We start from the raw sequence: 11,206 nt of genomic DNA on the forward strand, positions 1-11,206 counted from the left end.
AATTGAATGCCACTTTTACAGGAGTAAAAATCTAAACGTATTTCCCAATAACAGCCAGTGATACAACTCACACTGGAGTGCACCTATTCTAAAAGATCTACAATTAATAACACCCATTAATCCCCCATCCCCTTGCTGTCCTTCCTTCACAAAAGAAAATTCCAGGCAGGCACATTTACAGCTTTTAGCAATTTTTAACTGGACACAATCTGACAGCTGAATTCATGAAACTGACCAGCTTGTCAATTTCACACTTTGAAAGTACAATAATAGCTGATAGCATGAGGGTGAATTTAAGAAATCTGCCACAGAATTGCTAGCTCCATTGAAAAGCAAAGTACAGTACATAATTATGGAATGTGGGAGGTAGGGAAAATTTTACTGTCCATTTAGGATGTCTGTTTCCGTAAGTCAGACACGGAGCATTGAAAATGTGTTCTCTTTTTGCTATAGTGTCTGTAGCATAAAACAATATATATTCAAAGTAAGTAAGATACTAAGCCTTTTACTGGATATTATATTACATATACAACTTAATCTTAAGTTATTATCATCTACAGATCCCTTTACATCAGAATGTTTCAAGTCTTGGTATATCATCCTTGTTTTACTCAAGTTGAGTGGTTGGTGTGTGCACTTTGAAACAGAGAAAAAATACTCAAAATTGTCAGAAGTATCTATGGTTGAACTAACTCCCCACAGACGTGCTACAGGATGGTTAGAAAAGAACACACCAAAGGGTAAAGTCCACATTTATAGCTCAGTAAATCTAACAGCAAATCTATCTCAAGTCATAAGCAGTTACTAGCCTTTCAGAGGTTCAAAATGTGTTAGCTACACTCTGTTAAGTCACTGGCACTGTGTCTTTGGGCATGTAAATATATATATATATAAACTTTAAAAGGAAATACAAGGAGAACGATCCCTCAGGAATCTTCCTAGATACTTAAGGTGCAAACTGTAGATGAGGCTGGGGGATTACTCTAAGAATTTTAGAAAACAAGAGACATTTGGCAAGTAGCGTACTGGGAGGCGAACTGGAAACAATGCAAGTGGATTGTGATAGTCCTGGTTTTGGAGAATGGAACTACTATCTGGAATTCTGAAACACTCAATTAGTGAAAGCCAGGCTCACACTTGGTGTTCGAGATTTTTTTAAGCATAAGACTTAAAAACTGACTTCACTTGTTTGTGTTTTTAAATGAAAATCGACGTCCAGAGAAGTAATGCAAGTTTTCTGCACACCTACATAAAAGCTACAATAAATCTATGGGAAAGCAAAGAATCTTTGGTTTGTTCGTGGCTTTCTTTTTAAATTGTTTCCTACAACTTTGCCTCTTCATTATAAATGATGTGTCCCCTTCCCTACGGAATGAATGTATGTGTTAAGTACACCAGATTCCCGCAGCTGAACTACGAGCTTTGATTCTGCCACGGAAAGGTCTCCCAAACAATCCCCCTCCTCTATGGCAGCTGCGTAGACTTTGATTCCTGCTATTTCTCCTTCTCCCCACTAGTTCAGAGGAAAGAAAAAAGAAATCGCCCCCTCACCGTAATCAGCCCTCCTTAAAACAGGAATCCCTGCCTTTAAAAAAGGCGGTGGCAGGATCCCTGGGTAAGGGTGGGTTGCCCCACCGCTCCACCATTTCCCCCCAATACTACGCCCACCCTAGGAGGAGAAAGCGGGGGTCGCACAAATACACATACCCGGACACCCCCATTCTCTAGAGTCGCCTCTCTCCCGGGTCTAAGGTTTCAGGCGAGAAGTGAACCCTGCAGGGGAGGACCTCTGCCCGAGGAGGTTCAGAGGAGCAAACTGTGCGCTCCGCTGCCCGGGCGCCGGGCTCGCGGAAGCGGGAGCGTGTCGCTCTGGCCAGGGAGGCGCCGGCCGCCGGAGCTGGGCGCAGGGCGATTCCCGAACAGCCAGAGGGGAGAACACAGCGGGGCGGACGGGGTCAGTTCCAGGGACTTACCTGGTCATGTTGGCTCTGGGCAGCCGCCGCCACCGCCTCCCGCGCCGCCACCAGCACTTTCCTCCAGCGCCTTCGCGCCCTGCCACGGCCGCGCAGCCGGCGCCGGCCCGCGCCGCCGCCTCCGGGCGGCCAATTTAATCCAGCGGAGCAGCGGCCGCTGCCGCGGAAGCCCCCCTGGTCGCCGCCGCCGCCGCCGCCCAGCCCTCGTGCGGCCAGCCCAGTCCAGAGCGAGGAAGTGGAAGAGAGTCAGCGAGTGAGTCCAAAAACCCGAAATCCAGCATCCAAAGGAGCGCGTCCCCCCGCCCTCCCTCCACCCCTACCCCCTTTTCCTCCTCCTCCGCCTCCTCCTCCTCTTCTCGGGCCGTCCTCTTGGCCCTTCTGAGCCCGCGGCTTCCGCGGCGGTTTCTCCTCCTCTCGCTCCTCCTGCTCGCCCGGCGCCCGTTTCTCTCGCTGCCGCTGCCGCTGCCGCCGCCGCCGCTTGTCTCTTCTCCCTCCTCCTCCTCCTCTTCCTCCTCCTCCCGCTCCTCGATGCTCCGCCGCTCGCGGCTGGGGGGTCCGGGGCCGCGTCTCCTCTCCTCCCTCCGCCTCTCCTGTTTCCTCCTTCCTGCTGCCTCTTCTTTTAAAGCGGATTCTTTGGCCACAAATAGCAACTCGGCTGCCCCCCTCGGTGCCTCCCTCCCCTTCTTCTCTTCTTCCCCCCAAAAGTGAAGCGCACGCGAGGTAACCAGAAACTGAGGCTCGTGGGGGGAGAGGGGTGCGAGGCGACGCCTGGGAAAGGGACTGAACAGAGTCAAGGGGCGGTAGGTGGGGTGGCCAGCCCAGCCCAGTCTTTGGACCTGGCGTGAACCTGGTAGTTACGGCTGCAGACGAGGTGGTTTGGTGGGGGAAATTAAACAAAAAAGCCCAGGAAAGTAATTGGAAAGGCTTCTCCCTTTGTTTCCTTGTCTGGGTGATTTCTAAAATCCTCGTAACGTGCTGGGGATCCCACGGAATTGCTGTGCTCCAGCGCTGGGGGATTGTGTGTGCGCGTTGCCTGCGCGTGAGTGTGAGTGTGGGTGCGCCCGGACGCGGGGAGAGCTGGGCCCGCTGCGCCTGCTGGCGAATCCCTGAATCTGGACCACTGACCCACTGAAAGGGCCAGAGAGCTGGATGAGGGAGGGGCAGGCAGGAGTGGTGGGTGAAGGAGGCAACACAAACACACACACACACACACACACACACACACACACCAGAGGAGGGGGCGGGGTGACGTCACTCCCCAGCATTCATCCACCAGGCCAGAAAAGACCCTCTCCAACAGATTCACTCATCTCCTAAGAGATGCACACCCGGGCGCTTCCTGCTCTGCGTCCCAGCGCAAAGGAGGAAAAAATGCTGGTCGTGCCCTCTTCACAGCAGTGATAATAATATAAGGAACGTGCTTTAATGAAACACAGTTTGTGTCCGCCCCAGTTCACCTTGGCAGCTTCCTTCGGGGATGCTTGTAGGATCCACTTTGAAGGCAACGAAGAAGGCAGGGAAGTATTTGAACCAAAATCTTAGTGTGATAACTTGTTTTGCTATCATGCCACTTGCTTTTATGATGTTGGAAATGCAGTGCTCCTTAGCTTCTCTGAAGGACACTATAACACCCTCTTCCCTAGACAAGCACCCAGTTGTTGGGCTATGCACTCTTCATCCACAGAACCCAAGATGACTAAGGTGCACTGTGTGTGTTGTTAGCTAAGAGATGGATTTTAACCTTCTTCACTACTCACAGGATCTCCAACAAGTGGAAAAAGTCAGCAGCTGGAAGCCACCATTGGCAGTTGGCCCATCAAAATTTATTAGAAACTTGGTCAGAAAGGTTAAATAAAGTAAAGCTAGAACTCACCAGCCACCTCGATTGCTCATTCTATGTTCAGGCCAGCACATACACACAATACTTGTTCCTGCAGACTCCAGGCTGTCTTTGAAAGAGCAAACGTAAACAGACCCCCTTAGATTTGACTTAATATAAACAGACCCCCTTAGATTTGACTTAATGATCCAGCATCCTGACTGTTTTCTCAAGCTGCCCATTTATTTCCAGCATCTGCATGCTGTGCTGCTGAAAGCCACCAAAGGATTGGTCAGTAATCCTCTGCCCCCTATGTACTCCAAAAATAAGTCACATATTTTTGAAAAGAATCTCGCTAAACGAAGTTTAGTTTTCCAGCAATTTGGGGGTGCGGGATGAGCATCCTGGCATGATTGTCTCTTGGCTTTTTGTTTTTGTTTTTTTATGGTTAGCGTCATAGTGAAAATCAGGAAGAAATCAATTCCTGTGCAAGCCTCCAAGCTAGGTTTACCCTCCAATCATTCTGATTTCACAGGAGCTGAAAAGCTGTGCAGGGATGATGGACATCTGCCCCCTGTGACTTAAGGATGGATCCAGAAATCTCAGCCTCCCCATAGGTGATTGCACCCAAGATGTAAACTCCAACTTGGCTTTCTCATTGCCACATGCGCCCCCATAAACTGGCAATCCCACTTTCATCATCCAAAGTTGCATGTTAGAGAAACAGAAAGTTTTAAAACCCCTAATATTCCTTTGCTGTTACTTTTGTGGGAAAGAAATGTATCCCTCTGCCTGCGGATCTGACCTCATTTAAGAAGAACCCAGCTGGTAAATCTGTCTGCTATCTGGGAACATAGTTGAGGAAATATCATCTTACACCACTGGTAGCGATTTCAACTAGCTCGAAAACTCAGTGATGATTGTTACCGAGGAGAGCAACAAGCAAGTAGAAAAGGGACCCAAAAATCAGGGGATACAGAGGACAGTACAAGTAAATGGCATAAGCCCAACTTTTCTGACACTGTGAAGTCCTAGATGTTCTTGTCTCTACTGCAACCAAACATCTTAGAGAAAGAAGTAGGGATGGGTTAAGGTGACTGCAGAGTCTGAGTTATTATTATACAAATGAGACTGTGAATTATTCAGGGTGATGCTGCTGAAGAACGGGAGGTACAGCAAATAGAGAAGCCAAAGTTTCTCTGCTCATCTGAGTAGTGATGGAAGTAAGACTGCAGCCTGCTACACACGTGTTAATATATTCAGAGCAGATTTACAACCAAAGAGTGTCCTAATGCTGCAGTATCTATTAAACTTCTGGACTGGTTTACCATTTGGAAATTTTAAGTCAAAGAACATCAGAAGCAGGCTAATCTTTTGTTGAAATTACCTCATTTTTGCAGGTAAAGAAACGAAGACCCTGAGAATTTAAAATCATCCAACTATTTGGTGCCAGAAGCAGGACAAGAACTCAGACATGATCCAGTGCCCTCCATCCCACCAGCTATTCATCATCACCTCCACATTCTGGATCAAAGAAGCCAGTTTTCCAACTTATCAGTGAGCAATACATGTAGAATATTTAAAAACTCCAAATACTTACATGAAGGAAAAATGAAGCAATAGGACAAGACATTTTCTTAGTTCCCTTCCAGCTCTAACATTCTGTGATAAATAGCACACAGGAGCTTTGCTATAGCACACCCCCCTCTAGTGCATAATTCAGCATACGATGAGTATGAGTCTGTTTTGGACCCCATCCAAAGGAGTTAGTTCCTAGAAGTACTTGGAAGATTTATTCTCATTTATCATGAGGCATCCTAACAGGAGACTAAAAATAATCATGATGACAATAATAGTAATCAGTTGTTACACTTGTATTATGTACTAAGCATCGTGCTAAGCATGTTATAGTTCACCCGTTTTTGAAAAGGCACATCATGACCTTGTGTGGGTTGCAAATCTAGTGGGTCATAAACAACTTCTGAAATGAAAGAAAAGTAGGAAAAAACACAGAGTACAGTATATGTACTAAGTATTTTTTTTTTTTTTTTTTTTTTTGCAAAACTTCCTTTTTGATCATGTGGCTAGTGATTAAAAGTTTGAAAGCCACTGCCTCATTTGCAATCTTAACTGCCTTGCCAGTTAAGTATTATTAGCCCCATTATGTAAGTGAGGAAACAGGACAAGAGAGGATAAGTCATTTGGCCAAGCTGACATAGTGAGTGGCCAACCTAGAATTTTGAACCTAGATCTGTTTGACTTCAAATCCAATATTTTCACTTCTATAGTGATGATAAATTATTAACCAAGGTATGGAATAAATTGTTGCTAATCATATTTTCTTTGTGAGGACTACCGTGGTTTTTGTTAAATGCAGCTAAATGGAGAAACACAGCATAGATTCAAGTGACACGTTCTGAAGATAGTGAGAAATTTCATAAAACACTAAAACTAATATCTGAGACCTTTTCCTATAGGTGTTAGCTTATGTCTAACATACTTTATTAACTTACTACTAAATACATAAAGGAAACAATAATTAATAGTTTTAGTCCTCAAATAACTTAAATATTCACTTCTACAAATATTACTATTTTTATTTCAGAGAGTGTTTTTCAAATTTAAGTTATACAGCATTTCTCAGTAGCTTGCTTTGGCCAAACACAGAACTGGCACATAAGAAAGTTAAAAGACCAGGTGCAGTGGCTCACGCCTATAATCCCAGCACTTTGGGAGGCCAAGACAGGCAGATCACCTGAGGTCAGGAGTTCGAGACCAGCCTGGCCAACATGGTGAAACCCTGTCTCTACTAAAAATACAAAAATTACCTGGTGGCACATGCCTGTAATCCCAGCTACTTGGGAGGCTGAGGCAGGAGAATTGCTTGAACCCAGGAGGTGGAGGTTGTAGTGAGCTGAGATCACACCACTGCACTCCAGCCTGGGCAACAGAGCCAGACTCTGTCTCAAAAATAAAAAATAAAGCAGTCACACAAACCTATCATTCAAATTCAGTTGTAAAGAAGAAAAGATAATAATTCAGGTGCCATGCTAAATTTTTTGACCCATATAGTTCTATGGATTCTACCAGTAACATTGCATGCTTAGGTGTCATTACTCCCATTCTGCAGACTTGAAAGCTAAAACTCAGAACTAGTTGATGATTGAAATCACCTGTTCTGATTCTACTACTCAAAGGTTCTTTACAAACAGGTGGGCTCCCCTTATACAAGGAGGCAGCTAAAGATTTTGAGACATGCTGTGCAATCATTTATGCTTTCTTTTCCCATGTGAAAAAAATATACTTTCCTTTTCTTCAAGGCAGGATCTCTTGTTGCTGTTAGGCAGCAGTGTCCTCTTTAAGTAAAGAAACCCACATCTTTCATAAAGAAAGGCCTAGAAAAGCCAGACCTCCTCCACTGACGGCTCTGTTCAGCTGCTGCATTTCACCCTCACCTGCAGTGTGTAGAGGACGTTATGGTACGATGCTATATTCTATTGGCTCTGCTACTGGAGATTACAGCATGCGACTGTGACAAATGGATATTCCCATTAAATTCTTTAGTAGACTGGGGCATTCCATTAACCATTGGCACTATCCCAACCCAAGTGAAACACTGGGTCATTTTTTTCTTGTGAGCAAGAAGTGAAGGGAGAAAACAAAGGATATACTCTAATTACCTTTCCTGTTTTTTTGTGTTGCATGCATTATGATAGCCATATATTACAATTATTTATAATTAATATATGACAAGCTGTCAGCTAAAATTTAACAGGTGATTTGTCAAGAAGCCCCATTAATGCATACATTAAGCAGTGGATTTCAGTGTTTCCTAACAATAAAATTGTGTATTGGTTTTGTTTTTTCATTCTATTTAGTATAAACATTTAGAGGCCGCCTATCTGTACATTTTGCAGCATTTTTAAAAAATAAAGCTATTGCTAACACAAATGGGTGCGTTGTGAGTTATATGAGGTCTAAACACATTTCTGTCACCTTAACCTCTAAATTTGTTTCACTGAGGAAACAAAGTGCCTAGTATTTATTTTAAAGTTTTAACTTTAATGGGTTTTGATACATTTTTTAAATTATATCTTCAGTAGGAAAGGCAAAGCTAATTAGGGAGGAAAGCAACTGCAGTTACTTATGTTCCATTTAGTGTTTGTATCTTAGGTAAGAAAATTCTGAAATGAAAGAATATTTTAAAATGCAGGAAAAGATTAAGAAGTCACCAAAAAACTAGTAATTAATCACTGAATAAAGGAACACTCTACAGAGACCAAAAACTGATGAAGCAGGCTCCATTTTGCTGAATGGCACAAGAATGGGGAACACAATGAAATGAATCAGAGATAGTTCTTAGGAGGGGTAACAGGATTCTTTGAAAGAAGGAAAACTCTGTTTCTATATCTGTAGAATGTCAAATTATGGGACATAACCTGTGAAGGAAGTTAAATTTTAAGCTTCAATATTATTATTTCCATAGTCAACCAAAATTTGTACTGTTTAAGAGAAAGATACAAAAGTACTGCAGCATTTGTTTAAAATTTCATTTGTACAAGCCTGACTCTTATCTCTCAAGACGCGGACATGCTTCAGACTGTTAATGACTCACAATCCACTACTCTAGAGGGTGCTGAATCTCCTTAATGAAAGAATGTGCTTTAAGATTCAATGGTTAGGAAGAGAGAAATAAATGAGAGTAAAACACAAAGCACAGCAGTTTTTCAAAGCTAGTAAGGCTTCTGCGTCCACCAGCCAACTTTAGCTTTCACATTTTAGCAAGAAAGCGCTAACACAGAACCATGAAATTATTTTTAAAGGTTCTTTCTAACAGGGTTTCAGAGGACAATTTCCGGAAACTCACTCAGAAGTGAAATACCACAAGTTGATTTTCATGTTGCAGGGAGTGTATTCCTATGCAGTTCAGGGATTATAAATGACCAGTGGCAGGTTGGTTGTTGTATCCTGAGCCAGGATCCCACTGTCTCCAGATCTCGCTTTGTTTCCCATATGCAGCAGTGTCCCCATGAGTAACTGGGGGTGTTTCCCTGTACATTCAGTAACAGTTTTCAAGACAGTGAATATAGCAAGGCATCAAGACTACTATATTTCAGCCACTTTTCTAACGTTTTCTCTTTGTCTTATACTTCTGTGCTTGTCTTACACTTGTATTAAAAACACAATAAGGAAAACAGCTTTGTACAAGCTAGTATTTTGGCCATAATTATACTTTTCTCTGTCTTCTCAATGAATAAGAAAATTTTGGGCCAGGTATCTGCACAAAGCATGATAGAAATAGGATAAAATAGCGCATCATCTAGCATATAGCCTACATTTATGTAAATCTGGTTGATGTAAAGTCTGTTCTGTTATCACTTTTTAAAAATAAATCTATAATTCTTTCTTTAATCATAATAAAAATCATCTAGGGACAGTCCAAATTTTTCAGAAAGAACAATTTCTTCAGTACAGGAGGCAGCATTTGCCAGTACCACAAGAAACCAGAAAACAAGAATCTGTGCTGGATCATTTAATTTCTACTTGGTGTACATACTCAATGTAATGTTTTCACAGTTGTTTGAGAGCAGGATTCATGTCTGATTGGAACCCAGAGCTCCTATCATAGAGCTTTAAGCACAATAGGCGCTTCATAAATATTTCAGAAAGTGAAGGAAGGAAAGGATAGAAATAGGAAGAGAGAAAGAGGAAATGAACTGGTTGTCATTTACACATTTTACATGATACATCACTGTCTTTATAAAGCTTCCTGTATAGACCACTAAACAGAATGTATTTCCCCTGCTGCTGGCCTCTCATTCTTTTATTTTTCTTCTTTTTGCTTATCTCTCTGTATTTTTATTGTGTATAATTGCACCCTATTAAATTGTGAGTGTCTTCACACTCTTCTCGTCACCACCAAGCCCAGAACCTGCACTATAAGCAGATCTCAAAAAATATCTGCTGCAATATATGATAGCATGTGCTTAGACACCACTGTGGCCTGGTTAGATGTCACATTAATAATGCCTCTTATTGAGACTGTGCTGAAAGGTACAATGACCTAGAGTTTGGTCAGAGTTAGGTCTCACTCATCACAACACATACCAAAATGTCCCAGACAAAGAATAATAATAGAGTCTAACAGGAGTGAATGGATTCGTAGTTCCACAGAACTTTTGATGAGAATGATTATAAAGTTTCATGCTTTCCTACAAGAAGTCAAAATAATTTGATAGTTCAGTGGACAAAAAATCCTTTATACTTCTAACTGGTGCTGACATTTTCATTTTTAACTTGGTATATTCTTAGATGAACAGAGCATTCATTTGCCTGTAAACATTATTTCCCATAGGAACATATATTACTGAAAGTCATCCTGATTTTCAAAACTCATTGGCCACATCTCTAAAATTACTAGTAACACTGAACAAGTCTTGGAGAGATTTAAAAGGAAACCAAAACTATTCTTTCCCAACTGTATGATTATTTTACATAGTCTGTTCATGTTCGTGCTTGTTTTATACATGTAGAAGCACCTTTCCTGCTTGATTACTTATTTGTGTTCAGTTCTTTAAAATCATGTTTTCTTTCCTTTTCTTACCACCAAAAGCCCATCTTTCCAACACAAATGTCTCTACTGTTCTCTGGACTAATACAATAATAATCTTTTGCATATTCTTCTGCTCCCAATGTTTTCCTGATTGGCCCCAATCTATGCCCCAACGTGCTGCCCAATTAACCCTAATAAAATACAAGTTGATTATGTACCTCCCATGCTAAAAAAACCGCAGTGGTTCATGATTAAGTACATACTTCATAACTAAGTGCAAATGTTCTACCAACATTCAAGATCTACCACAAATGGAATGCTGTCTGGGCCTATTTTTCCATTCTAATCTTTACCTCTTTTCTACCAATATCCAGCATTGTCTAGATAAAACTATCCATGTTTCTTAGCCAGAAAGTTTTCTTTTGATCACCTACATCTTGAATACTTACCTATCCCTTAAGAATCATCACATCAAGTCGTCTTTTTTTCCTGATTCCTCTATCACATATGAATATTACTTCCTTTAGAATATCTGATTCTTTGAATCTCTCTTGTACTGAATATTCTACTGAAATTGGGTAAAAGATAATAGAAAGCACTAACCTCCAAGATATATTTAATGACTAGTTTATTGGTATTGATCAATTAATTGGAACGGCAAAATGTTATAAGCAGGGAGTAGATGGAGTTAGTGGGAATTTATGCAAACTTATGTTTAATCACATATTGAAAGACCTCTTTATTTAACCGCATCTTGCAAGTTCTCGTATCAGATAATTGTGTTTGGGAAGGGAACAAAAACATTCCAAAGATTCTGAGTTAAGACCAATATAAAGAACAACAGATGACGGAAACTTTTAA

At 41.9% G+C, this 11,206-nt stretch overlaps 1 long non-coding RNA gene across 1 annotated transcript; it reads left to right on the plus strand.

Annotated features, from left to right (window-relative positions):
• Nucleotides 1-2,378: 2,378 nt before the first annotated feature.
• LOC115894035 lies at nt 2,379-6,128 on the plus strand. The gene is made up of 3 exons (XR_004054089.1): nt 2,379-2,693; nt 4,328-4,409; nt 5,193-6,128. It is a non-coding gene; the product is annotated as an uncharacterized LOC115894035 (long non-coding RNA).
• The last annotated feature ends 5,078 nt before the right edge of the window (nt 6,129-11,206 follow it).

This window comes from Rhinopithecus roxellana, chromosome 16 (genome assembly GCF_007565055.1).
Source record: "Rhinopithecus roxellana isolate Shanxi Qingling chromosome 16, ASM756505v1, whole genome shotgun sequence".
NCBI classification, from domain to species: Eukaryota; Metazoa; Chordata; class Mammalia; order Primates; family Cercopithecidae; genus Rhinopithecus; species Rhinopithecus roxellana.